We start from the raw sequence: 26,357 nt of genomic DNA, 5'->3' as shown, positions 1-26,357 counted from the left end.
AACTGTCTGTCCCTGATATCCTTGTGCATCAGACACTGGCGGTATCTGAAATGCAAGTTCAGATGTACGGCCAATCTATTTAACTAGTGATGCAGCAGAGTACTTACTCCTGCACCAATTAAAACAAATATGCAGTTAAAGCGCACATGTGCAAGGATTGTTCGGCCAGTTCCTAATGACTGTCTTCCTCTCAACTGAAAAGAATTGCTATGCTCTGAACCTGGGCCCTTTCGACTTTAGAATGTAGTAGCTGAATAAGAGCTGGGCTAGTGGTGGGATGGTAGGAACAATTGTATGGCGTGTGCGAGAAGAGCACACCAGTAGGATAGCACAGCCTATAAGTGCACCTGCTGCATAATTCTTATGCTATGCACTTTTAAGTGCAGGTCGAGGAACCTGTACACCCCATCACTTATCCTTCACAATGCAGAACAGAGCACCTACAGGGATGGGAATACAGGGTGCATGAGCAAGAAACATAGCTCAGTGAGTTCACACACCTGCTGCCACCAGAATTGTAATTGCTTAGTTCACCTGCACTCAAGCATGGTGCTCCAACATTCCTAATGTCTTCTTCCTCTCCCTTTGTCCGGAAATATGGGATGGGATGTGATCTGGTTGCAGTGGCACTCCAGCTAAAGGCTCACTCCCAAAATGTGTTTGTCAGTTATTAAAACCTAACTGGTTCCTAGATTGCTATGGATTTATATTTTAGCAATCTACCCCAAAGCCGTTTCTGGCTAAAGATGTGCCCTGTGTGAAAAAAAACAGTAGCACATTTGTGTGTTTTTGTATTTGATTATTATCTGTAATGAAGGGTGGGGCAATTACTGGAGGGTCTTTTGCCTGCAACCATTAGCAGTAGGTGCTGTATACATTGCTTTATGTTCCAGTTATTAATTAGAGGTGTTAACTTTATTTGCTATCAGTGCAAGGTGTGTGTTTCCATTTTGTCTGAAGTGGTGGGTAGGTTCATGCTGAGAGGAGTTGTAGATTTTCCTTAATTGCTAAAGAATCAAATGCACTATTCTTGATGGGTCGTGTGTATTTGAAGACCTTTACACCTCTTATGTCTAGGGCTAGGAAGCAGGGAGAGATGGGCTTTGGCATGTTGGCATTTGTGCAGTGTGTTGGCCAGTGCCCTAAGTATGGTTTTGGTGTACCCCCTACTCCCTCCCTCTTACAACCTTTTTTGGTCTTTCAGGGAAATACGAGATCGAGTCCGCCTGCAAAAGGGGTTAGATGATGGTCAGAGACCACAATAACAGAGCGAACATAAAAACTAGTAGTGGCACTTTTGGATATTTGTTCAGCTGAACAGTTAATATTGGAATTAGACATCCTGGTAGTTGAAGCATAAATAATCTTAATTCGTCAAATTTGCCTCGAATATCCATCAGGTCAGGAAAGGGTTTCCAACTCTACTGTGATTAGGCCCAGGTGTCCTTGCTAGGTGTGACGTGGAATGCTGAGTCTGTCCAGTGACTCGCTACCCCTCCATCACAAAGATCCTTAGCCCTCCACTTCTAGATTGACTGTTTCTTTAACTTAGCTGTCCTTCCCTTTGCTGTGAGAAGGGAATTACGTTTTATTTGCTGCTATGTAAGTGTGTGTGTGTGTGTGATATGTTCTACATAACTTTTATTCTGAGTTAGACAAACTTGCACATCCACAAAAGAGTTGCCTCTCCATATCAGTGAAGCCTCCGCTGCTGCTTCCACCATTACTACACCAGTACTGTGTAAGAGAACCTTGTACTGATACTGCCAGTTTTGTATATGATACTTGTGTGGGGTAAGAATGTGCAGATGTTGCCTTGTATGCGCCATAATATAACCACCTTACACCTGCCCAGGATTGTAAAAGGAGAAATTGATTTAACTTCCCCATTAAAAAGTATAGAAACTCTGACCAGAATCGTGGATACGGTCTAAGTGAACTACAGTACCTCTGCTAGATGATTTTGCTGCTCCATGATGAGTTGATAAACTTGGCCAAGAAGTGCAGTTATTCCCATCCACACATGTTTATCAGAACATCAATTGCGTATTTTTGAAGCAGGAGAACTACGAGTTGGCCATACGAAAGAGAAATCCTTTCTGTTCTACAGGTTCATATTCTGACACAGTCGTCCCCAAAGACAGCAATACATGTAGTCAATTACCAGTCTACACTCTGCCTTTAGAGATCATTTCTTTACATATGAAAATCTGTCACAGACAAAACTGCTGACACGTGGGTGCAGTGCACAATGACATCTTCACACATGCTGTACAACTAGCCGGTTCAACATTTGCATATAAGTGTGCATCACCATTCACTGCATAATTGAACTGGCCTTTGAAATATGTATTGCTCATATGTTGCACTGATTGCAGTGCAGGCTCTCTCTGTGCAGACCTAGCTTAGTGATTTATACAGTAGGTAGGGCAAGCAGATATTTACAGAGGGCAAGTAGATTTGTGTAACATTTTGTCCTTGGCCAAGTAGATTTTTAAAATAATTCCACACCCCTGAGCATAGACTATACAGAAGTTTTGCCTTAGCGGTGGCTACCTGTATCAGTTGCAGCAGTTTGAAAGTGTTTTTAGTACAGCTCAGCCTACACTAGCTTGTTGTATTGCTTGCACATCCCCACAGTACTGTTTAGTGAATGTGTGTGGTGTAGACCCCCTTGCTGCTTTACAAATGTCATCCATGGGGATATTCCCCAAGAATACCATAGATGCCCCTATTTTGCGTGCAGAAGAAGCTTTAGGAGGTATTGATAATGTACGCTTTGCTTTTTGATAGCATACTTGAAAGGTTTTAACAGTCCGCCTGGCAATTCCAGATTTTGATATAGGATTGCCCTTATGTGGAGGTGAGAAAGGTACAAAAAGTTGTTAAGTGTTCCTAAAACCTTTTGATCTGTCAATGTAGTAAAGAAGAACAATTGTTACTTACCTGTAAACAGCTGGTTCTCCAGTATTGGTGTCTTTCATAGATTCACATGCTTGAATATTCCCCGTCGTCGAAGTGGGAGTCCCACGGTACATAAAGATAGCAATAATGCTAATATATATATATGTAATAACATAATACATAATAAAAATAGAGATAATACACACTGAAAAACCTCTCCAATGGTTCCTCAATAGGAATGTATTATAAAGAGAAAAACTCATTTGTAACATATCAGTGTCATTATGTTAGTCCAAACTGCAGCCAATCAGGCTCAAGCACCCTCTAAAACTTTCTCCTCAGAAGCTCCAGTCCTCAGATTTTCGTAGCACCAAAGTGAAGTAGAGTGCATGAGGAGAAGAGAGCCTATGAGGGGAGGACGGGTGGGTCGCATGTGAATCTATGAAAGACACCAATACTGGAGAACCACCTGTTTACAGGTAAGTAACAATTGTTCTTCTCCAGTATTAGGGGTGTCTTTCATAGATTCACATGCTTGAATAGAATAGATAGCAGTAACCTCCTTAGAGCTGGGATTGCTAAACACATTCTCCAAACTTGAAGACAATAACATACAGCTTAAAAGAATATAGCAATCACAGAAAGAAATGGAGGAGGGAACAGAGGCTCACCTTATTTAAAAAGATGACGAAGCACTGCTTGCCCCACTGCGGTATCCGCTTCGTTGATGGCCTCCAAACAGTAATGTCTGGTAAAGGTGTGTCTGCTGGACCATGTCTCTGCCCGGCAAATCTGGTGTAGAGGCACCACAGCAAACAAAGCGGTGGATGACGCCATCGCTCTCGTCGAATGTGCCTTCACTGAACACTGTAAAGGCTTGCCAGCTTGCTGGTGACAAAAGGATATGGCTGCTGAGAGCCATCTTGCAACTGTTTGTTTTGTTACTGAATGTCCCCTCCGCATCCGTCCATATGCTACAAACAGTTGATCGGATTTACGGAAAGGGGTAGTCCTTGAAATGTAAAATTTTAGGCACCGTTTGATGTCTAAAGAATGTAATCGTTGTTCTGCCGGAGATCTTGGATCCGGGAAAAAAGTCTTTAAGAAGACAGGTTCGTTCAAATGGAAATCAGTAGGTACTTTCGGCAAAAAAGAAGGATTGGTACGACGTGACACTCCATCGGGCTTAAATTGCAAATACGGAGGCTTGATCGTGAAAGCGCGAAGATCACTTACACGACGAGAAGATGTTAAGGCCAAAAGTAATGCAACCTTCCAGGTAAGATACTTGATGTCTGCTCTGTGAATTGGCTCAAAAGGAGGCTTCATAAGCTGTGACAACACCACGTTGAGGTGCCATGCCGGAGGAGGGCGCCTAACAGGAGGAAACTTCCTTTAGAGACCTTTAAAGAACTGTTGGATTATTCTGGATGAACAGAGAGGCGTTGAACCATCGTGTCGAAAGCGCGAAATAGCTGCTAGAAAAACTCTCACGGTGGCATGAGAGAGACCAGACTGAGCGAGGCTCAGAAAGAAAGGCAAAAACTGCTCCGGAGTGGAATTGATTGGATGGATATTGGATGCAGCGCACCAATGACAAAAACACTTCCATTTTAGCTTGTACGTTTTGATGGTTGATGGAGCTCTAGCAGATGCTAGAATGTCTCTGCATTCTTGGGGCATATCTAAATTTGCAAATTCGGCGTATTCAGGTTCCATGCCGATAATTGAAGCGTGGATGGGTCTGGATGGCAAATTTGACCTTCGTCCATCGTCAGGAGGTCTGGTCATGGATGCAGATGAATGGGTGTGCATTGGGATAACAGAAGCAGTTCTGAGAACCATGCCTGTCTGGGCCAACGAGGGGCGATCAGTATCAAGTGGCAGGGTTGCCTGCGCATCTTCCACAACGTCCTCGGCACCAACGGGATCGGTGGAAATGCATAAGCAAACAGCCCGTTCCAATCCATGAAGAGGGCATTTCCGTTGGACTCTGGGTGGGGATGCCAGCTTGCGAAGGATCGGCACTTCCGATTTACTGGGGTTGCAAAGAGGTCTATCATGGGACGACCCCAACGGCGAAACACCAGGTCTAGAGTCGGCTGATGTATCTACCACTCGTGAGTGGATGAGGTGGACCTGCTCAGAGAATCTGCAAGGATGTTGGATACCCCCGGCAGATGGACCGCCGTTAAAGAAATTTGATGACGAAGAGCCCAGTCCCAAATCCTTTGAGCCAGTCGAGACAGTGGCTGAGATCTTGTGCCGCCCTGTTCGTTCATGTAGTGCATGCTGGTGGTCTTGTCTGTCTGAACCAGCCTCGACCCCCTGCACTACGGGCAAGAATGATCCTAGCGCTAGGAAGATCGCCATCAACTCCAACCGGTTGATATGCCAGGTTCGTTGTATCGCCGTCCATTTGCCTTTGATGGAAAGGTCCTGGAGATGAGCGCCCCAACCCTCCATGGACGCATCTGTAGTCAACGTCAGATCCGGAGACTGGGCTAGAAACGAAGTTCCTTCGTCCAGATTGGATGGTTGTTCCCACCAAAGCAAACTGTTCTTCATGCGGGACGTTACCCTCACCAGGTCGTTGAAAGACCCCGACACCTGGCGCCATTGCAGGTCTAATTCTTCCTGTATAGGACGAGTGCGTAACCTGCAATTTAGGATCAGTGCGATACAGGACGATGCCATCCCCAAAAACGACTTTAACGTCCGCACAGAAACTAACTGCTTTGACCGGATGAGAGAGACCAGACGGATTATCTTTTGACGACGTTCGATGGAGATGAAGGCTTTTGACAGGTCCGTGTCTAGAATTGCTCCCAGGAAGTTCCTTCTTTGCAGCGGTGCAAAGTGTGACTTCTCCATATTGATGGTTAACCTCAGTGACTCGAACGTCTGCTGACATAAACGTGTGTCGTGAGCCAGCTGTTGAGGAGATTGGGATTTTAGAAGACAATCGTCCAGATAAGGAAAGATCTAAACTCCCTGAAGACGCAGATGAGCCATGACCGGAGCCAAAACTTTTGTGAAGACACGAGGTGCTGATCGTAGGCCAAAAGGTAGCACCTTGAACTGATAGTGTATGTGACCCACCTTGAACCTTAAGAACTGGCGATGCCGATGGAGTATTGGCGCATGAAAATAGGCGTCTTGCAGGTCTATTGTTGTTAGAAAATCTCCGCTGTAGAGAAGTCGCAAGACTTCCAATAGCGTCAGCATGCAGAAAGATTGTTGTTTTAGGAACAAATTGAGAGCTCTCAAATCCAGAATGGGCCGCCACTCTCCCGTCTTTTTGAGAATGAGGAAAAACCGTGAGTAGAAAACTTTCCCTCGCTGAGATACAGGAACCACTTCGACTGCACCCTTTTCTATCAGAAGACGAAACTGATGTTGTAGTTCCTCGAGATGGGGAGGTGGCGGGCCTGAAGGTGGAGAATTTGGAGGAATCTCTGTGAACTCCAAGGCATGACCCCTGTGTACAATGTCTAATACCCATTGGTCCGATGTTATCATAGACCACTGGGAATAAAACTGCGAGATTCGCCCTCCAACTCTCTGCGGAACTTGAAAGTCATTGACGTTTGTTGTTGGAGCCCCTATAGTTAGATTTTCCTCTATAGGGCTTTGACTGCTGCTGACGAGTTGACTGCTGGTTGGAGTAACGCTGGTTTCCTTGATTGTACTGCGGTACTGGGACTGCCCTCCTCGAAAAGTGCTTGAAGATGTGCCTCGTCCACGCGCACCACGAAAAGGCTGCTTTTTGAATTGCAAGGATCCAAGCGACTTTGCTGTATCGGTATCTTTCTTTATCGATTCTAGTGCCTCATCGATGTGAGAGCCGAAGAGAGACTCACTGTCATACGGCATGTCGAGTATCTTCGACTGTACCTCCTGTCGAAACGATGTGGATTTTAGACAACCCTGACGCCGGAGAGCCGCAGCACTGGCAAGGATACGAAAACCAGTACCCGCAACGTCCACAGCACAGTCAATCATCTCTTCTGATGCCCTCTTGCCATCTTGAAGGATCTGGTGCGCTTCCGCTCTGGATGTCTCCGGAATCATCGAGACTAGCGCAGAAATGTCTGACCAAATTTGTAGGTCGAAACGACCTAAAATGGCTAATGCATTTGCGGTACGGACTGATGTAGACGCCATGGTTGAAAACTTCTTCCCAATCTCATCCAAACGTAGACCCTCTCTATCAGGTGGAGTAGTGATAGGAGTTGCAGGGTTACGTGCTCGTCGTTGCGCTATTTGGGTCACCACTGAATCCACTGAAGTAGTGTGGCTCACTGGTTAGAGGCGGCAGACCCGAGAGCAGAGGACGGCCCGGGACCAGGGTTCGATTCCCGGCGCGGCAGGTTTCTGGACCAGGGTCAGTGGACTCGATAATTCTCTCGCCTCGGTGCCCACTCTGATCAGCGATCACACTCGGCAACTCTGGGCATTAGCTTGCCTCATCTTCACTAACGGCCCCACCAGACCGCCGGGGATGCCTGGTCTCACCCTGGAGATACCCATTAAGGGACCATCTCTCAGGGAAGCCAGGAAGGGTTTCGCAGCGGTCGAAGCGCCTTGGGACCCTACGGGTAAGTAGTGCGCTATATAAATGCCAATTCATTTACATTTACATTTACATTTACATTTACATGCGAGATCAAGCAAGCGGGCGAACCATTTGGGGCCCTATATTTCTTTTCCAGCCGAGGGAGTTGAGCAGGTAAGGAGTTAGGAGCCTGCATGATTTTTATTCCCTCCTTCCACACAAAGTCGATAATAGGTATGGTGTGGACCTGTTTATAAGGCTGGTTTTTAAAGTCATAGAGAAAGCAGTCTTCCTCTCGCTGCGCTCTTGGTAATTTGAAGCGCTCTGCCGCCTTATCCATCAATATATGGAAGCTAGCGGTCAACCGGAGGTGAATCACCGAAGTCGCCCGGCTGAGGAGAGGGCGTTTGCATTCGATAGTCATCGAATTCTGCCATATCCGGGTCTTGGTCATCATCCGTATCCTGGGGAACTTCCCCTTCCTCTCTTTCCGGCTCTGTCTCATCCTCCACATCTTGTTGAGAATTAGTGGGGATAGCTTGACGGGGCCTTCCTGGAAGAGCAGTCTGCTTTGAAGGCTTCTGCTGATGTTGAGTAGGCTCTGTTGTCTCAGATGTAGCATGGCTCGGTGTACCCTGAGGTGTTGGAGGAAATCTCCTATTGTAATCATCCAGCATATGCTGGAGGTTGGAAAACAGAGATACTGGGAATGTTGCCATTGGAACCTGTACATATTGTTCCTCTTGCTGGTCATCGTCCTCCTCCTCGTCGTCTTCAGAACTTGTGTCCTGACACTTAATAATCAAGTCCGATGGACTGTGGGCATCACCAAAAACATTGTCGTCCGCAATGGATTCTGTTTCCTGGTCAGTAGCCAACATTGGTGAGGGTGGCTGGAGAGTAGGAGGTGGCAACTGGAGTGTAGATTCTTGGAAACTGCCCATGGAAGGCTCCGTAATGACTGGTGAATTTTAAGTATCCAAAGGCACTAGGGGCATAGTGACGAAAGACATTGATCCTGATGTGGATGCTGCGTCTTCCTGCTGCGCTCCAGAATTTAAAGGCAAAACTGCCGTCGACGTAGCCGTCGCCGTCGATGATTTAGTCGACGTAGATGTTTCCCTGGAGCAGCTGTCGACGATGATGACGTAGACACAGCTGTCGGAGACGGTGATTTTTTAGATGTATTCGTCGACGACGAGTGTTTTGCCACAGCCGTCGACGGAGCCTTCGTCGACGGGAGCTTCGTCGAAGAATCCTTGGGTGTTATCTTCTTCGTCGACGAAGCCTTCAGTGTCGACGGGACCTTCGTCGTCGTTGAACTCGTCGACAGGACATTTAGCGTCGACGATGATTTCTTCGTCGACGGAAGCTTCTTCGCCGACGAGATAATAGGGATCGTCGACGAGACTGTGGAGATTGAGGCTCTTGTCGACGTGCAAGCCGTCGACGAGACAATAGTCGGCGACGACAAAGCAGACGTCGTCGTCACTGTAATCGTCGACGAAGCCACAGCAGCCAATTTTGTCGTTGGAATGGCCGTCGACGAGCCCGTCGACGACCGCGCTGACTGAAGTGTAAAAACACTTGTAGAGGCTGGAAATGACGCCTGAGAGCCAGGTCTCGTGGGCGTAGACACAGAAGTTACAGTAGCAGTAGGTTTTACTAGGGCTACTGTTAAGGCCAGCTTTTTCTTCTTTAGAAAAGGAGAAGGTAACTCCTGAACACTGCCACGCTTGGAAGCAGCAGTTGAAGAACCTGACTGGAAACTCTCTGCGTCTGACAAAACTGCGTCTTTGTCCTGAAGGCGCTTCAACCACAGAAGAAGACGACCTTCCCTGTCTCTGATAGTTTTAGCAGGAAAAGTTCTACAGAACTTGCAGTCAGCCACCTTGTGTTCTGGATATAAACAGTAAATACACTGTATCCTTTTCAAACAAACGCAGTTTCCCACAGGAAGAGCAAGGCCTAAACAAAGACTTCTTACTTGACATCTTTGGAAACACCTGAAGTAATAGAGTTGAATGAAGAAAACTGAGCAGAGCTCAGGGAGACTCCCTTCACACGACGTGCGGTAGAAAATCTGAGGACTGGAGCTTCTGAGGAGAAGGTTCTAGAGGGTGCTTGAGCCTGATTGGCTGCAGTTTGGACTAACATAATGACACTGATATGTTACAAATGAGTTTTTCTCTTTATAATGCATTCCTATGGAGGAACCATTGTAGAGGTTTTTCAGTGTGTATTATCTCTATTTTTATTATGTATTATGTTATTACATATATATTCACTGAAAAAAACAGAGGTTTCACACCAGTTATAGTTAGCTGGAAATTTTACTGACATAAAACCATTGAAATTCCCACGTTATAGTTAGTTGGACTCACTATAACTTGCGCGCCTGCAATGCACTGCTGATGACGTCACATATTACATCACTCATGACATGGTCAGTGACATCACTCATGACATCACTGATGACACCATCCAGTGAATGTGTGTCTTTCTCAAAAATAAATATGTTTTATATATGTATATGTAAAGGTCGATGGAAGAATACATGTTAAATAAAAGTCTTAATGTATGTTTTCTTTTTTTAATTGATTGGTTAACTGACTTATTAAGTGTATCTTACTGAATACATATATTAGCGAGTATTGTTTAAATATTTAAATGTTTGTATCAGTGTTTCACTTTGTGTATAAGTGACTGGATGGGTTGGTGAGTAGCTACATGTGTGTGTATATGGGTTATTAGATTTTTTTTTAGTATCAGTATGAGTGTGTGTATGGTTTGGTGGGGGTGTTAGTTAGCACATAAATGCATAATTGACTGACTCTCTGTATGTGTTTTGAAGACAGCATTTGTGCAGGACTGTATGGGTGTATGAGTGTGTATATGTGTATGTTAGTGAGTGAATGACTGTCTTACTAGTGTCTTTATCAGTAACTACATATGTTTTAATCTAGTATATATGAATATTGATGTATATAAGTGAGTATATGTGAGAGTAAGAGATTGTAAGAGTTCCTGTTTAAATAAGTATGTGTTTCTATAAGGGATTGTTTAAGAGAATAAATATCTTTAAATTTCAATAGAAGTAAGGTGGTAGTGTGTGTATAGCTCTATATGGAAATAAATGGATGTTCAATAGTTTATCTGCATGTGTGGGTATGTGTGTGAGTAACTTTTGGATGACTGTCGGTGTGTAACAGGATGTAAAGGTGTATCACTACATATGATGAGTGAGTATATGTGTGAGTGAGTATATTGAACTGTTTGTGAATGAGTAGATGTGTATATAGATGGTGGAATTACTGAATTGGTCGTTGTAACTGATATGGTTATCTCCATTTTTAAAATAATGTTAATTCTATTTTTGAATATGTGTTTCAAGGGTTACATTAGATTGAAAGGAGGTCTGTCACTCTGTCACAAGGATGGTGTCATCAGTGATGTCATGAGTGATGCCACTGACCATGTCATGAGTGATGTAATATGTGACGTCATCAGCAGTGCATTGCAGGCGCGCAAGTTATACTGAGTCCAACTAACTATAACGTGGGAATTTCAATGGTTTTATGTCAGTAAAATTTCCAGCTAACTATAACTGGTGTGAAACCTCTGTTTTTTTCAGTGAATTTAATAGGTTTTTTAAATGCTAATTCCTAACTATAACTGGTGTGAAACCTCTGTTTTTTTAGTGAATTTCATAGGTTTTTTAAATGCTAATTCCTAACTATAACTGGTGTGAAACCTATGTTTTTTTCTGTGAATTTCATAGGTTTTTTAACTGCTAATTCCTAACTATAACTGGTCTGAAACCTATGTTTTTTCTGTGAATTTCATAGGTTTTTAACTGCTAATTTTTAACTTTTTATAGGGCTTCATACCTATAATATATAATCATGTATTTAAGTGAGAAAGGTATGTTTTTCTAAAAATGAACCCTATATTGTATATTAAGATAATATTTTTGTTTTAAAATAGTATTTTCTTTTTTTTATATATTTGACTTTGGTACGCTCAGCCACAGAACCCAAAAGCTCTTTTCAGAGCTACCCTACCTGTGATCATTCAAAACGTTTATCTTTGTCTAACTTTTTTCACTATTTTTCACCAAAGTACGCTTCACGGTTCGCGCACCGGTGCGCGTACCGGGCGCTCCCCCCGCGAAAAATTCAAGAATTTTTTGTTTTGGGCCTTTATGTGCCTCCTAAGCCCCCCTCAGAAAACCTAGAGGGTCAAGAAATGTCTACGGTGCCCCCTTCTACCCATTCCGGACATTGTTTGCCCTCCATCTTGTGTCTCGATTGTGCCGAAACACAAATGGAGGACTCCCGTTACGCTGCCGGTACGCGTACCGGGGCGCGCACGGGTAAGCGCTCCATAAAAAAAGGTGGGAAAGTAATTTACAGAAAAAGCACTGGAGACACTTTCATCAAATGTAGAATAGGCCCTACTACATTGCAGTCCCTACCATTTGCCCAAATTTGGTGGAATTCCATTGAGACATTTAGGCTACAGGCCTGAATAAATATCCTGAGGTAAATTACATGACCAAAACACATATGAAGTATGAGAATTTTCAATCAATTAAAAAGTTTCTTTCATTTTCTACGATTATTTCCTGACATTTGATTGGTTATGTACATGAATAAATAAAAAAAAAGAGAAGGAAACAGCCATTTTGACTACTGCTTCCTGAAGTACATTTGAAAAGAAATAACACTGACAACTTCAACTGCTTTCTCAAAGGTAAGTTGTTATTTTGGAAAGTGAAGTATGTTGTGCACTTTAAGTTAATTTGACAAAAAATATTCTGTTAGTTATATACTATCCCTCTGTAATAGTTATAGATTGAAATAGGCTTCTCTGTTATAGTTATGGATTGAGTTAGGCTTCCCTTGTATTATTATAAATTTACTTAGGCTTCATCACATACTCTTTGTTATATTTCAAATTCCAGCCTGATACCATACACTGCCCAAAGATAACTTCACTGTTAAAAAATCAAAACTACATGTCTGAACTTAAACCCAACAGTGCCCTATCTCTACTGATATAATTATTTTTTATGCAATTTACAGCAACAAAATGGAAGGAGAAAAGAATATATCTTTTGAAATTGTTTTGAACAACAACCAGGATGGAAAAAATGCTGAAAATGATAACATTGACTTTATGGATGAGTCTCTGGACCTTAAATTACTTGAATGTGTGCAATCAATGGAAACACAGAATGTAAATGAAGAGATTCCAGACAACATTTTATTACAAGTTTTATTAAATTATGAAAAAGAATCAGAAGAATAAATTTATATTTAATAATCAAAAATTGTTCGAGCCATTATTCATTTTTATATGTAATTCATCAAGTAGATCAAAAATGTTTAAAATATAAAGTGAGACTTATAATATACTGTGCAACTTTATTGTGTTACATAGAAAGTTTGCTCATAGTTACTTCCTTTCTCCCAATATATTATCTCCAATGTGTATTTAACATCTCTTTATCATCTCCTGCCTCAATGTTGTTTCAGCTTTCCTGACAGACTATGTTATGAATTCCATATACCACAATAACTTCTGTAACAACATGCAAGATATCTACAAAGGAAACTATGTATATTAAATTATAGACTCTGCATTGATACCTACATGTTGGTACTTAAATAAAAAAAAAAACAACAAAAAGAACAATTAATAAACATACAATTTTTTAAAGTGATTCTTTTTTTCCCATAGTACGCTCCCCGGTGCGCGTACAGGGCGCTCCCCCCGCGGAAATCGAAAAAAAAATAAAAAAATTTGAGACCCTGCGGGCCCTTTAATGGCCCCCATATCAAACGTGGGGGGTCTACTCTGCCCCCTTATGCTCAATTCCCCCCTTTGTTTTTGCCACCTCTTGTGTCTCGATTTTACCGAGGCACAAGATGGCGGCCGCTCCGGACTGTTTAGAATGTTTACAGACACCCGATAGCCAATCAGCTTTCTGCTTGCAAGTCGCGTGGCGCGCCCGGTGCGCTCCCCGGTGCGCGTACCGGGGCGCGGCTATAGATATATATATTTCTTTTAACCTAAATTACTCAAAATCCACTGGAGAACATATCTTGAGACATAGGAAAGGCACATCGGGCTACCAGTCCCTACAATTTTGCCAAGTTTGGTGGAAATCCTTTCAGTCGTTCGGGCTAAAAGTGAAATCGACCGCCCTATGGAAATTAACATGGGGAAAACGCGTTTTGGGACCCCCCTTTTATCTCGGACCCCGCTTGACGAATCCCCCCCAAACTTTCAGGGAAGGACCGGAGCTCCGAGAGGCCATTTTGAGGAAATTTTCAGTCAGATTCATCAACCGGCGCCAAAGTTATTCCAAGTAGAATTTTGAGATTTAACATTGAAAAAAATCCTAACTATAACTACCTACTGGCAACCGCCAGTAGGTAATTAGCATTATTGCTATCTTTATGTACTGTGGGACTCCCACTTCGACGACGGGGAATATTCAAGCATGTGAATCTATGAAAGACACCCCTAATACTGGAGAATAGCTCTTTTAACGTCCCCATCTGCTTAATCAGACTTGGAGAACGCTGAGAAGAAATATGCCCGGTCTCCCCGACTTTTAAGTGGGTCTTGCCTCTACACAGCCCGGTCTCCCAGCTCACAGGTCAGTCTCGTACCTGCATTCCCACGCCCGCCGAGATAACTATCAGCGTGCAGCCAGCAGCATTTTAGCAGAGTCCCTTGTCACACTGAACATACATATCAAATTACACCAAATCTCTGACCCCGCATGTGAGAAGTTGGCCTGATGTGAAGTGCTCACTATTCTAGTGATAACTATGTATCAGTCCAAACAACCCTTATTGATGATTGGTTGTAAGTCAACTTTATAGACCAGCTATCCTAGTAGCATGGACAAGAGCAGTCTTTAGGCTAAACTCTAGAGGGCGTGTTATGCCAGCTGTTATACCATCACATATATCCCTTGAACACCAAGTGAAAGGACACCACACAAGTTGTTATGAAAATAAAAGGATATTTCTTTATAACACAACAACCCTGGACTCTTTATGAGGACAGGGTGCTAAGCACAATACAAAACTCTTAAAGAAATACTGAAAGTCGCACAATTTACACAAATGCCCGAGGGGCACGAAAAACCATATACTATGGAAGTGGAACTAGCAGGTAAGTACTACTCTCAGAGACTTTAGAATCGCTAGGCCTACAATGCTGAACCCTTAGATTAGAAGCAGGAGGCCTAGGAGCGCCGTGTGCAGAGTGGAAACTCGCGCACGTAATGCGGGACAAAGTCTATGGATACTAGTAAATGCACAGTTAGTGTTCTCGGGCGAACCCGACTAGGTAGGTCAAAAACGAAAGTGGATCTAGACACTTAGAGAGTTGTTCTACGCTGGAGCACAGGGGTACTCGGTTTACCTAGCCCAGGGGCTGCGGCTGCATAGGGTTCAAGTGTCATCGGGAATCCTCGCTGACGAACCAGGAGCCTGAAGTGGAAGTTGCTGGCAGGCGACCAGTGAAGATGTTCCGGGCTGATCCGGGGACGGATCAGTGAAGAAGAGTACCTGTAAGCAGAGGGGACCAAGTTCTGAATCACTAGCCAGTGATTAGGTGGGCACCAGGATGGCACCGGTCGAGGTCACTCAGCCAGGCGAAGAGGTGACACTGGATTCTGCTGCTGCACGGACCAGGGGCGCTGATGTCGACCAGGCTGGAGGTCTGCGAGCTGTCCCACGTCGGATGTCTGCTGCTGGCGATGCTGGATCCGGTGAAGGAGGCAACAAGCCTTGGCTACGGCAAGCCCACGTGGCGACACAAAATGGCGTCTTGAGTGGACCAGGAGGGTCCGAGGAAGGTCCCCTTCAGGACGAGACTGAGGCCAGTCTAGAGGAGCTAGACCAGCGGTGAAACAAACGTAGGACGTCGTCTGGAGGGTCACTAGCCAACGGGCAAGTGACCGGACAAAGTGGCAAGCGACAAAGAAGCAAAAGGGCCCCACGCAAATCTGGTGGATGCTGGGGGGCTGGTCTTCGGTGCTCGTGCTGCTTGGGGTTGGGGCTTCTCTTACCCCAGTGCACCCACTCGAGGGCCCCTCGGTGGTCGTGCTGGTTCAGTGTCGTGCTGGTTCCGTTGATAGCCGGGTCCTCTGGTCTCATCGCACCTACGATTCTCAGCTGTGCTGTAGAGGCAGGTTGAGGTCAGAGAGGGCAGGGAGTCCGAGTCTCGTCATGCTGGTCAGTCTGGTTCCGGAGGAAGAACGTTTCAGCAAACCGCAAGATACTTAGTTGGTGCCTGCTGCTGCAGGGTGACTACTCCTTAGTCACAAGGGAGAAATCTTGAGAAGTCTTGAGTTCCTTTCGTAGAAAGAAGTTTCAGGATTCAAAGATGATCTCATTTGGAAGGGTCCCCGCTCCTACCTTTATTCTGAAGAAAGGGGCTGGTACGCGACTAGGTCCTGCCCATGGGTGGGACCAGGAAGGGGGGTGGTTACACCCCTCTCCCCTGTCCGGACATTCCCCAGCTCAGGGGCTGGTGTGCCCCTGGAACTGGTTCAAGCCAGCATATGCACAGTGAGCACCGGGGTGCCACTTGCAGTCACTTTCCTATTCAGCCCTGCCTACCTAGGATACACAAAACCCTGTCTGGGATGGTGCTCGCACCGCCCCTGACAGGAAACCCTTTGTCCAAGCTCTCCTCGCTGGAAGGACTCCCAGCAGCAGGAGGTCAGACTTGTGTCTGTGGTGGCAGCATCCATTTTGTGATGCTGAGGCTCGAGTTAACTTTAACCGTAGTTCACAGTTACATACATGTCGTGTCCCTCTAGAAGGGTGGAATGCTAACCCGTCGCCAGAATTGGCGAGGGGTTAGTATTCCAATTCGTATGACACCTTACTTGACATGTTTTGATAAAGCGATACCAGAGTTGGCATATAACCGCGAGGATTATAATGCACTTAAGAGTATATGTATGCGTTATCATGGAACAGCTATTAGGACTTGGTTCCGCAAGCTGCAAACGGGCTCAGCTCATGCCAGAGCACCATCTCATCTGGTTCCAAGCACTCTGCCTTCAGGATTGTTAAGGCCTGCCATAGGAGTGACTGATAGGAATACAAGTGTCCATTTTAGGGTTAGATATAGGTATACTATATCTAAAGCAAGGGGTGATTACACCACCTTGCCCCAGCTGTCGTGCAGCCAGTTGTGTCAGATTTAGATGGCCAGCCAGGGGTGGCATAATACATGCTGCAGCCCCTGGTAGGCCCTGGGTACACCTATGCCCTGAGTGACAGGGTCTGATAAGGTGGCCGAGTACCAATTGGTATATGCACCTAAGGTACACGTGTCAATTTAGTGAGAGAACAGCTAGGCTGTGGGTCTGATTACCAGGCCCACAGCCAGGGAAGTCGTAAACCAGTGAAGCAAAAAGCAAAAATCTGGGGTGATCATAGGATTGCAGACCCTACTCTCCTACATGACCCCCCCCCCAAACTTTGGGACAATAAACTAACCTTGACCAGGTGAGTCTTCTTGCTCTAAGTGGAAATACCTGGAGAGCCCATCTGCATTGCCATGATCAGTGCCAGGTCTATGCTACACTGTAAAATACATCCCCTGTAGGGAAATTGACCACCTAAGCAGTTTGGGGTTTTCACCCTTTATCTGATTTAGCCACAAGAGGGGCTTATGGTCGGTCTGAATCTTGAAATGAGTGCCAAACAAGTATGGCCTCAGTTTCTTCAGGGCCCAAACCACAGCAAAGGCCTCCCTCTCAATAGCTGACCAATTTTTCTCTCTGGGGGTCAGCCTTCTGCTAATAAAAGCAATGGGCTGGTCATGACCATCAAAATTCAGCTGAGATAGAACAGCTCCCACACCCAACTCAGAAGCATCTGTTTGGACAATGAATGGTTTGGAGTAGTCTGGACTCTTTAGGATAGGTGCTGTGCACATGGCCTGCTTTAGGTCATCGAATGCTTTTTGACAGCCTGCTGTCCACTGAACTTTCTTTGGCATCTTTTTACTTGTCAGGTCATTAAGTGGAGTCACAATTGATCCATAATTTCTGACAAATTTCCTGTAATAACCAGTCAGGCCCAAGAAAGCTTGAACCTGAGTCTGGGTGGTTGGAGGAGCCCAGTCCTTGATGGACTGTATCTTGCTCTCCAGTGGCTGAACCTGGCCTCTACCTACAAGGTGGCCCAGGTATACAACCTGTGTCTGCCCTATCTGGCACTTTGTGGCCTTGATAGTGAGACCTGCTGCTTGCAGTGCCTCTAACACTTTCCTCAGGTAGACCAGGTGATCCTCCCAGGTGGAACTAAAGACAGCTATATCATCAAGATACGCTGCACAGAAGTCATCCAGCCCAGTGAGAACTTGATTCACCAGCCTTTGGAAGGTGGCAGGTACATTTTTCAAACCAAAGGGCATTACCACAAACTGATTATGCCCACCAGGATTAGAAAATGCTGTCTTGGGCTTGGCTTCCTCAGCTAACCTGATTTGCCAATACCCAGCTGTCAGGTCAAATGTACTTAAGTAGTTGGCAGAAGCCAATCTATCTATAAGCTCATCTGCCCTTGGTATTGGGTGGGCATCAGTCTTAGTGACTGCATTGAGGCCTCTGTAGTCTACGCAAAACCTCATCTCTTTCTTACCACCCTGGGTGTGAGGCTTTGGCACTAGAACTACTGGACTAGCCCAAGGGCTATCTGAGGGCTCAATGACTCCCAGCTCCAACATTTTCTGCACTTCTGATTTGATGCAGTCTCTGACATGATCAGGCTGTCTGTAGATTTTACTCTTAACTGGTAGACTGTCACCAGTGTCAACCTCATGGGTACACCAATTGTTTTGACTGGGTGTCAGGGAGAACATATGTCTAAAGGATTAAAGAACTTGTTTGCAATCCTTTTTCTGATGCTCAGAGAGGCTGCCACAAAAGACAACACCATCTACTGACCCATCATCAGGGTTCTGAGTGAGCAGGTCTGGGAGAGGGTCACTCTCTTCCTCCTGTCCCTCATCTGTGGCCATGAGCAAGCTCATGTCCTTCCTGTCGACATATGCCTTGAGCCTATTCACATGGAGCACCCTGAGGGGCTCCTGGGAGTTCCAAGGTCCACCAGGTAGGGGACCTCTCCTTTTTGCTCAATGATTGTGTGGGGCCCAGACCATTTGTCTTTGAGTGCTGCTGGGGCCACTGGCTCCAACACCCACACCTTCTGTCCAGGCTTGTACACAGTCAGGACAGCCTGTTGGTCATGCCAAGCTTTTTGGAGTTCTTGGCTTGCCTCAAGGTTTTTAGATGCCTTTTCCATTTACTCAGCCATCCTGGAGCGGAGACCAAGTACATAGTCCACAATGTTGGTTGCAGGCTTTTTGAGAGGTCTCTCCCATCCTTCCTTCACCAAACACAGGGGTCCTCTCAGAGGATGCCCATACAGAAGTTCAAAAGGGCTGTAGCCAACCCCCTTCTGTGGGACCTCTCTGTAAGCAAACAAAAGGCAGGGTATCAGGACATCCCATCTACGCCTGAGCTTTTCAGGTAGTCCATGAATCATCCCTTTTAGGGTCCTGTTGAACATTTCAACAAGCCCATTGCACTGTGGATGATAGGGTGTGGTGAACTTGTAGTTGACACCACATTCCTTCCACGTAGCAGTCAGACATCCTGACATGAAGTTTGCACCTCTGTCAGAGACAACATCCCTAGGGAAGCCCACTCTGGAGAACACTCCAACTTGGGCTCTTGCCACAACAGGTGCTGTAGTGGTCCTAAGGGGAATAGCTTCGGGATACCTGGTGGCATGGTCCACCACCACCAGTATAAACTTGTGCCCTGATGCTGTCTGGGGTTCCATTGGACCAACAATGTCAATCCCCACTCTTTCAAAGGGTACCCACACCACAGGTAGTGGTATAAGGGGGGCCTTTGTCGTGCCACCTGACTTACCACTGGCTTGGCAAGTGACACAGGAGCGACAAAAATCCTTGGTATCTTCATTCATGTGAGGCCAGTGAAAGTGTGAGACAAGTCTGTCCCAAGTCTGAGACAAGGGGATAACCAGCCTCCTGGTTGCACCAGGCTTGGGGTCTCTTGCCTCAGAATACAGGAGTCCATCATCCCAGTATACCCTGTGGGCACCTGTGGCGTTCCCTGCAGCCTCAGCAGCAGCCTGCTGTATGAGGGGTTCAAGAGAAGGGCAGTCTAACTGTGCCTTCCCCAGGTCTTCTCTGGAGGGTCCTCCTGAACCCAGAAACTCAACCTGATCAGGTTCAAGTTCTTTTTTTTTTTTTTAAATATTTTTATTGAAAAAAAAAATTTGGGCACACATATAGCACAGAACACAAAATATAAATACAGATATTAAACAAAAACTATTATCAAGAAAATCTATATAACGTTAAACAAATCTTTTTCTTCAGTATAGTCATCAAAGCATAAAAAGGAGAAGAAAATTATTAAATCAGACATGGCTTTCATTTAGCCTTTCTTTCCAACAGTGAACTGGTTCCCATATTTTCCTACCCAACCTCCTTGCCCTTTTGCCTTTCCTGGCATATATGCCCTTTTCGAGATTGAACGTCCCCAATAACAAAGCAATCCATTGTTGTGTTACTGGAGGTGAGGGATCCAGCCAGGCTCTAGCAATCAACAATCTATACACCGCCATTGCTACAAATAAAAATTCACAATGGTCACCATCAAATCCCCTAACCCCTAACATAATTACAGTTGGTGTTAAAATCACATTCAATCCAAGTGTGCGATCCATAAATTCTTCAATACCCTTCAGTAACATTCTTAATTGAGGGCATAACGCAAAAATGTGAATACTATCCGCTGCCGGTGTACTGCAGCGAGAACAAGTAATCCCTGTAGTACCGCCCCACTGTGCAATACAATCCGGTGTATGGTAGAGTTGGTATAAGGTTTTGTAATGTTGGGATTGGAGCGAAGCAGAGCGAAAAACAGAGCATCCTAACTCCAACGAGTCAAAAAAAACTGGCTCTGTATCCCTAATTTCCCAGCCCATTTATTACCAAATTTTTCAGTATCGTCCTGCTTCACTTTTGCCAAATTAGCATAAAAATGGCGAATGGAGTACCCCCCTCCTTGCTCTATGGCTTCCATAATATTATTTTTTCCGAATCCACCCTCGCCTCCTTTTTTCCTATTGAGAAAGCTCCTGATCTGCAAATACTTAAAGAAGCTTTGTCTTGCTATGTTGAATTTTGCCATCAAATCTGAGAATTGCAGTATCTTTTCATCTAAGCCCAGCAGATCTCCTATTTTTTTAATTCCATTTCTATCCCATTCTGCCATAGTAGCATCTGCAAAAATTAAAGGTGGAAGAGTCTTATTCCTATATAATCTGGTGTATCTGTTGTATCTTCCCAATCCACATTTTTTTGCTACAGCTGACCAAATGTTATGTGCAGCAAAGACTGTCTTAAAGCGTGTGCGTTTGTAATAAGAAAAATCAGTGCAGTTTAAAAAAGCATTTGCAGTATCTGAGCCCAGTATAATAGAGTATATCATAGTCGAGAAAGCATTAACATTCAGATCCACTTCGCTTGCTCCAATCAGACCCTGGGTATATTGAAGAACAGAAGCCCAATAATATAATCTAAAGTCTGGAACCCCCCATCCTCCCCTATTCCTTGGTAAGGTCATAAATTTATAAGCCCGTCTGGTCTTCCCACATGACCAGATAAATTTATTCAGAATCGACTCCAGCTTATTAAACCAGAACGACTCAAACATAAGAGGTATCGTCCGGAAGAAATAAAGAAATTTGGGGAGTATAAGCATTTTGATGACATTAGTACGGCCCACCAGCGTGAGTCTAAGATTGTTTATCCTGGCCAAATCTAAGCTTACTTTCCTCATTAGGGGGGAGATGTTTCGTTCTACCACTGTCTCTAAACTAGGCGAAATTTCAACACCTAGATAAACTGCTGCAGACCACGCGTGAGTCATTGCAACATACCATTGCGTTTTTAATAATCTGCGTTTTTGCACTATTAAGCCTATATGCAGAGATTATACCAAATTTGAGGGCCTCTTGCTCAATTTCTCCAATTGCCGTAGATGGATCCGGGGTAATTATAGCGACGTCATCTGCGTACGCCAGCACATTGACTTCTAGCCCATTAGAACAAAGGGGGGGAATACTAGGATTACGATTAAGGTAACGTAAATACGGATCCATATAGAGTGCAAAGAGGAGAGGGGAGCTGGGACATCCTTGCCTTGTTCCTCTTTTTATCTGTACTGCCGCAGTTAGTTCCCGATTAATTTTGATTCTAGCCGTTGGTGCCTTATATGGAACCTGAATTGCTCTAATATAGCTATCACCAAAACCGTAAAGTCTCATTAACTCCCACAAATACTCCCATGCGACCCTGTCGAAAGCCTTCTCGGCATCCAGAAATAAAGCTGCGACAGGGCCGCAGGCAACCTCCATAGCATCGAAACAGGTAATCACTGTCCTAACATGTTCTGTAGTACCCTTCCCTGGGATAAACCCATGTTGGACTGGGGAGACTAATTTCTCTATAACGGTGGTCAACCTTGTTGCCAAGATTTTCGAATACAGCTTCACATCCGCATTCATTAAAGCTATAGGTCTATATGACCCAGGGGCTGTGGGAGGTTTACCTTTTTTCAAGATGACTATGATTTCAGTGCCACCCCATGAGTTTGGAATTGAAACTTCACTCTGAGCTTGAATGAGTGTATCCAATAACTCCAATCTGAGAACTAAAAAAAATGTTTTATAGAATTCAATTGGAATAAAATCTGGCCCTGCTGCCTTAGAAGACGGAAGATCTGATAAGGCTGCCGTCAGTTCTTCTATCGTTATAGTAGAGTCTAGTTTTATTTTTTCCTCTAATTCTAACTCGTTAAATTGGATATTTCCTAAATAATCATTGATTTTATCCCTATCCACCTCAGCTTCCGTATCATACAATTCTGAGTAGTATTTCCAAAATTCATTTCTAAGATCTGCAGAATCCGAGATCAAGTTACCTGAATCGTCTATCATATTTTTAATATCACCTGCAGTAACTTTTTGTCTAGTCCTGACGGCAAGAATATGCCCCACCCTCTCGCTAAACTCGCAGGCTTGTTCTTTCTTTGCTAGATAATTTGCTGCTATTTTATTGGTAATCCTTTCAGCTATTTCAGCCTTTAGTACCATAATTTCCACAATTTGTTGATCCAAGGGGCGTCCACTCGCGATTAACCTACTCAGCTCTGCCTCTGCAGTCAGGAGAGAATTAACTTGTTATTCTATCCTTTCTCTTTCTATTTTCTGTCTAAATGTTGAAAAACTAATTGTCTCTCCCCTTTTTCCTGCTTTAAAAGCATCCCAAGTGCAGCCGCTACTAGCGCTCCCCTTATTATTAAGCCAAAACTCACTAATCCACCTTTCCATGTTTACAATATCCCTCATCTTTTAGCAAAGCTCTCTCGAATGTCCATTTGTATACCTTTCTTGCTATACCATTTAAACTAACTGTCAATAACAGAGGATTGTGGTCTGAGACCAGTTGGGGTAGCTTCCTAATCTGTGTACTGGAAAGCAGGGAGTTAGAGATTAGAAAATAATTCAACCGTACCGTTATTCTATGTGGGGCAGAGAAAAAGGTATCACCATCTGTCTGCGGGTGTAGATTAGCCCAGACATCCGATAAAGCGTTATGTGCGGCCATGTCTACTATGGCCCTATGCACCCTCTTCTTGCGCCCAGTACATCGATGACCCAATTGCAGCTCAACACTAGCAGGACGACTGATGTTGAAATCCCCACAACAAACAATAGGTTCCATCCAGGTTGATAGTTCTTGATCCAGAAATTGAAATATATCCGGCTCATCACTCGTTGAGCCATAGACAGAAACCAATGTAAACCTAGTTCCTCTAAAGCCTACTTCTACAATAACCCATCTCCCCCATATGTCTTCTTTACTCCTAAAAATTATACAATCCGTCCCTCTCCCCAAAATCGCTACCCCTTGTGTTTTTGAGGCTTGTTTAGTAAGTGCTAATACTTTAAAACCCAACTGTTCTAACAAATAACCCTTACCTCCCTCCACATGAGTTTCCTGTAGACAGATCAGATCTGGATACATTGATTTACAAAACGCTGAAACTCGTAATCTTTTCTGAAGATCATTAAGACCACAAACGTTCATTCACATAATACGGCAAGCCATTAAAAAACATCAAAAATTGGTACCAACTCCCTATTCCAACTCTCAATCTCACCCATTACTTCCTTCCTCCCCCATTTGTGTAAGGCCTGTAACTGCCTCAAAGTGTATCTGAGTGCATGTGATGTGTGCCATTTTCTTCCCCCCTTCTCCCCCCTCCCCCTCCCCTGACCCCCCCCCCACACTACCCCACCCCCACACCCCCCTACAGGCAAATAGGTCAAACATGACCTATGTGTGGACGCCGGGGAAGCAGCAGCCACCACTCCTCCCCACCGCCGTTCAAAATTCCAAAGGACCAATTTTATTTATTTCTCCTTATAACCCAAAACTTCCTTCATATAAGCCTTCGCCTTAATCTCAGAGAAGAAGAATTTAAACTGGCCTTTGGTCACTATTTTCAATTTAGCGGGGTATAGCAAATAAGCCTCTGAACCCAAGGCCTGAATATGCGGTATCAACTGCCTCAACCTCCATCTGCGCTCAACTGTGGCATGGCAGAAGTCCGGTCTTGCAAAGAAAGAGACATTGTTGAATGTACGCCTAGACTCAGGCTTAGCCTTATCTAGTATCAACTGTCGCAGGAGAAAATTCCCTACAAAGATTAACATAGCCCTCGGGCGCCCCCCCTGAGCTCCATCTTGTCCCCTTTTGAGAAAAAATGGAAAACGGTGGGCTCTTTGAATTTCGGTTTCCCACTGCCACGTAGTTAGTTCTGGGAAAGCCCCCTTTAGCAGATTTACAACAAACATTCTGGGATCCTCCCCTTCAAGACCTTCTTCCACGCCTAACAGTCTAATATTGTTGCGGCGCTGTCTATTCTCAAAGTCCTCCAGTTTCCAGTTGACATCTTCGGCCACCTTTTGATGCTCTTCTTTGTACATTTTTAAATCTCTCATGTCGTCCTCTACTTTGCCAGTTCTTTCCTCCACGTGGGCAACTCTCTCCACCATCTCGTCCTGCCTTTTGCTTATATTTCTGAGTTTGTTCTGAATCTTCCTTGACTCTTGCCTTGCCCTCCTACTTTCCCCACTAGCCTCAGATTGCATTAGTTTCAAAGTATTGAATAATAGATCAAGCGTAACCGAGGGTTGAGGAGGCTGCGTAGAACCTTGATCACCAATCAACGTAGCCGGACTGTCTTGTTCCAAAAAAGAAAAAGTAGTAGTAGAGTAGTCCCAAGCTAGCTTTTTAGTAGGATCAGTGGTACTGCTGGCTGTGGAGGGCTTTCTTTTAGAAAGGCGTTTCTTCTGCGTAATTTTCTGAGCTGGGGAACTGCAGGCAGTATCTATACCAGTGGACTCATCTGTGCTAATTTCGTCAGAAGGCAAGGACTGCGATTGAGAATGAGAATCTTCGTCAACAGAATAAAATTTCTCTGTGGAGGCAGTTCCATTAGCGATACCCACTTCAGCAGAGGTAGAGGCAGAGGATTCACCTCCTGATTTAATCACTCCGTTATCCATATTTAAGTCCATGACTTCTGCCCAGGTTAAAGTATTAGGATCAACACCTTTCACACCTTCATTACTAGCCATTTGTACATATGGATGAGTCTCTGACTCTACCCCCAGCTCTAGAACCGGCATGGCAAAGCTCCCGTTTTCGTCTGGCAACTGAGCACACATGGCCCGACTGTCTAGTGAGCCCCCAAATTCATTACTCACTTTTGTCTTTTCAGTGCGTTTAGAATCGTGGCTCTCAGGCTTGTACCTTTCAGCAGTCTCAGCAGACTCAGACTGGGGCTCCTCCAAACCTGTGCCTGCTCGATCTCCTTTCCCAGCCGTAGCGGCCACAGGCAGTGTCTCAGACGGCTTCCCTTCTGCAGGTCTTTCAGGTTGCCTAGCAACCCCAGCTCCGGCTCCGGCTCCCGCTCCAGCATCAACACCGATACTGACGCCGGCTCCAACTCCTGCTCCTGCTCCCGCTCTGGCGTCCGGGGTGAAAATACTAAGTTCACCAGGTTTGCTTCCCGCAGTCCCGCCGCCTACCGATGCCGGTACGTTAGCAAAGCTCTCCGTTACCGTAGGCTGGCGCAGCGTGTTTTCTTTGATTTTAGTCTTATTAACGTTCACCGGCTCTTTCAGGGAAACCGCGTTGTCCGGGCCGGTTCTCTTTACCATTGTCTTTTTGAGGCTGGAAGCACTTTTCTGCGCGATGGTTAAGGCAGAAACTTTCAGGTCCGCTTTATTTTTCTCTTTTGAAATCGGGCCTCTCGAAACGTCTGGATCTGTGACTTTTCCTCCCTTGCCATCTTTTACATCGTTTCCACGTTGCGCGCGTGGAGGCATCCTAAACCAGGTTTTTAAAATCAGCCTGGTAGCTTCCGTTAGTCTCCTCTTAATGCGCCAAACTGTTCGTGGTACAATGTTACCGCGTTGTGCCACAGAGGGTAAGGTGTCAGCGGTACAGATCCCAGGAGGCACAAAGTAACAAGAGGCAACCCTCTCAGGCGAGGCTCCACCATTGAACCATCAAAAACCTGGCAGTGGGGAGGAGGTGGAAATGCGACTCACTCACTGCATCCCTCAGCGGCCATCTTGCCTCCTCAGGTTCAAGTTCTTTAGGCTCAGTTTCCCTCAGCTCTTTGAGGTCAGCCTCCTCTGAAACTTGATCCACAACCTGGGGCAAGGGGGAA

This window comes from Lissotriton vulgaris, chromosome 9, assembly GCF_964263255.1.
Source record: "Lissotriton vulgaris chromosome 9, aLisVul1.2, whole genome shotgun sequence".
NCBI lineage: Eukaryota > Metazoa > Chordata > Amphibia > Caudata > Salamandridae > Lissotriton > Lissotriton vulgaris.
This window is presented reverse-complemented; position numbering follows the sequence as displayed.